The sequence below is a fragment of the Atta colombica genome, unplaced genomic scaffold (assembly GCF_001594045.1).
Source record: "Atta colombica isolate Treedump-2 unplaced genomic scaffold, Acol1.0 scaffold68, whole genome shotgun sequence".
Classification (NCBI taxonomy): Eukaryota; Metazoa; Arthropoda; class Insecta; order Hymenoptera; family Formicidae; genus Atta; species Atta colombica.
This window is the reverse complement of record NW_017259559.1, coordinates 587,630-591,393: the sequence shown is the minus strand read 5'-3', so window position 1 is coordinate 591,393 and position 3,764 is coordinate 587,630. Positions and strand designations below refer to the sequence as shown.

The 3,764-nt window shown below is 29.2% G+C and overlaps 1 long non-coding RNA gene across 1 annotated transcript; it reads left to right on the top strand.

Moving 5' to 3' along the window:
• Positions 1-886: 886 nt before the first annotated feature.
• Positions 887-1,941, top strand: LOC108692279. The gene is made up of 3 exons (XR_001931958.1): positions 887-943; positions 1,552-1,642; positions 1,752-1,941. It is a non-coding gene; the product is annotated as an uncharacterized LOC108692279 (long non-coding RNA).
• Positions 1,942-3,764: the final 1,823 nt, after the last annotated feature.

Sequence of the window (3,764 nt, the reverse complement as noted above, 5' to 3'; positions counted from 1 at the left end):
GCATCATAAAGTTATTCTCGATTGAAAATGTCAATTTACGAGCCAAATTCTCGTCATTTGCAGGAGGTTTTAATTTTTTGTTTCAATATGAAAAAATCTGCGGCTGAGGCTCATCGAATGCTCATCGAATGCTCTCAAATATTTATGGTGAGGCCGTTATTAGTGAAAGAACTTGTCGTGAGTGAAACGTTTCAACGCTTCAAGAACGGTGATTTTGACGTCCAAGGTCATGCTCTGTATTTGGTGAGACCAGCTCGGCGTAGTGTATTATGAACTGTTAAAACCGACTGAAACAATCATCGGCGATCGGTATCGAACGCAATTGATGCGATTGAGCCGAGCATTGAAAGACAAACGACCGCAATACAACGAGAGACACGATAAAGTGATTTTGCAGCATGACAATGCTCGATCCCATGTTGCGAAAGTGGTCAAGACATACTTGGAACATTGAAATGGGAAGTCCTACCCCACCCACCGTATTCTCCAGACGTTGCTCCCTCTGACTATCACTTGTTTCCATCAATGGCACACGGCCTGGCTGATCAGCACTTCCGGTCTTGAAGAAGTAAAAAATTGGATCGATTCGTGGATAGCCTCAAAAGATGACCAGTTTTTTCGACGCGGGATTCGTACGCTACCCGAAAGATGGGAGAAAGTAGGGACCAGCGATGGACAATACTAATCATAACTGTATAACCAGTTTTTACAATAAAGCCCCGAATTTCGGAAAAAAAACGGCGGAAGCGTAGTTGTACATCTAATATTATTAAACTTTTTTTGATTCAGTCTTCTATTCTTTTTTTTTTTTAATTATTAGACTGTTGATCGAAATAAAGTACTATCTCATTCAAAACCTCCTGACTCCCCTCATGGTGATCATGTTGGAGGCAATGGACCATTATCGCCACCAGGCGGTGTATCCCTAATAACATTGCTTTTGGTAAGGATTATGTAAAAAGAAATTACACAAAAAATTATATTTATTATTAGAATACAAGAAAATTAGAATACATATTCGAAAAAAAGATAAAAAAGTACCTATGAACAAAAATGATTTATTATACTATCAGTTTTCACACATACCAAACGGTATTATGTACCTCCTCATCAAATAAATCCAGCCAATCCTGATAAATTTCATGAAACATTGAGATATAAAATTCATGGAACATTGGCTTTCCAAGCATGGAAGATGCCCGCGAAATCGCATAATCTTTATATAGAAAGCGTCCGTGGAAGCCTCAAGAATATTAATTAATTATATTTTCTGGATAATTTATTGAGCTATGATTAAAAGTCTATTTTTTTTCTTTGAACGTTACTTTAAAAATTTTTTTTTTCAATATGAATACAGAAATTAATATCATAAAAAACTATCTTAATAATTATGAAATTTTACTACTTGTGTTTTAAAATTAATACTTTTGATTAAACATTACGAAAATAAATAAATAAATAAGATTGTGTAATTTATATTATATTTATAATAGTAATAGAATTGAATAAAAATCATTTATTACTTATAGAGAATTTTTTTGAATGTTGCAGCAACAATTAATATGTCCTTTATTACAATCAGTACTAGCAGCTTTAAGTTTACAGGGTCTTTGTCTGTGAAAAAAAATGAAATACGCACTATGTAAGTCATGAATATCTCTGAATGTTAAAACGTTACATTATAATAGATTTTTAGCCATAATTTAATAATTTCTAGAATTTTGTATATAGATGAGTTCATTTTCTTACAGAAAGGATAACTTCTATTATCGACATCGTAAAGGCATTGTTATGAAATATTTTATTTATTAAATTATTATCATTACTATTATACATATAACTGGAATGCACTGTATCTCTTTTTAAACACGTTTAATTTTTAAGTCGACAAGTATTGCATGTATTTGTTTTGCATTTCTAATAAATAATATATTGAGCAACTAGATTCTGTTATGAATTATTTCAAATATTCCATATTTTAACATAATATTATGCATGATATATGCATAATTAATTATCTAATAATGACTTTGTTATTAGGATTCTTTTTGTTCAAATAATATATTTTTTATGTTTTCTAGTATAATTACATTAATATATAAGTACCAAGAGACGAATTATTGGTTTTTCTTTTTTGCTTATTCAAATTGCTATCTAAAATAAGAATGACAGAAAAATAAACGCATTTATTACCGTTGGACTAGAAATAATGATAATTAAGATAATGTAAAGAATTCCACAATAATCGCGAACGATATCGCCAGCTAAAAATGCAATAAGCGACAACATTTTACCGTCAAAAATAAATTTATAAGATTGTATGTGTTGAAAATAAATCTAAAAAGTGTTTTGGACTCACAAGGGAATCAAATAAACCTCTTCATTTAAATGAGCTTTCAGTATGTTATTCTATAACAAAAATAGGAAACATGTATTTTTTTATATATGCTGAGTCGCATATTAAAGAGGTGAAATCCTCCCTTGAAAAAAATCGGTTTTTTTCTTTCAGATTGAATATCGTCGAAACTATAAAAGATAGAGAAAAATTTTAAATAAAAATAGAATGGTTGCAAGAGTACTTCATAACTATAATAAAAAAATTTATTTATTTATTTGTTTATTACATATTCCCACTCTCATCCCTAAATTTAAAAATTTTTTAAATTTTTATAATGACAAAAATTAAAGAACATTTTATGCTGAAAATAACTTATAATAAAGTCATGTTCCGCAAACGTATTGAAATATGAATGAGAAACGCCTCTATATATAATGTGCTCTCCATGAGTATATTCTCATACCATCGTGGCTCGAGATAGCATTGAATGAATTACAGTCTAGTACGCATCAATATCGCACTAGCTATTACAATAAGAGTTTTTTACAATAATAATGTAATAATAATAATAATAATAATAATAATAATAATGATGATGATGATGATGATGATGATGATGATGATGATAATGATAATAATAATAATAATAATAATAACAGTAATAGTGACTTTGGTAAACTTCCGAAACCAATCAAAGTAATGCTGTATGCAATAGTGAAAGTTTCACACGTACTCGTTAATTAAAATGGAAACAAACTGTGCACAAACTGTGATGCTTTTTATCGATCAAAGGTATTATTATTTGATTATTTATGTTGCATTTATTCAATAATTTTTATTCGATAACTTATTTACTTATTACTTATTAATAATGCATTTATTTAATAATGCATTTATTTATTTAATAATAAATTTCGTTTTTCTTTCAGTTTCCATTCTCAATGTAAAAAAAAACAATCTTTATTTTAGACCGCATATGTGAGAAACACAATCAATGCTAAAAATTAAAGAACATTCCAACAGCCTACGTACATTCTTGCATTTTATCTTATGGAGGCGGACATAGTGCTTCAACTTCCAATACTGAACAAAGAAATCTTTCACAAGAAATAAACATTAATCGAACGGAATCTGGACGTCGAATTCTTGGAGAACGAGGGCGTATATTAGAATTACTACGAAGTATGAGTGCTAAGGAAAGAGCTAACGAGGAAAATTCTAATCAAGCACTACAAATATCTCATGATTAAAGTGAGATTTTTGAGGATTGAAATAGGTGGATATTAACTATTATTATTGATGAGAAAAACATGAAAGAAGATATGATAATTGTATTACATAAATTTTATTTTTAAATTTACAGAGAATATGCATACGTATACTGTACAGATATAGGTAAGAAGTATGCGCAATATTTGTATAGTAA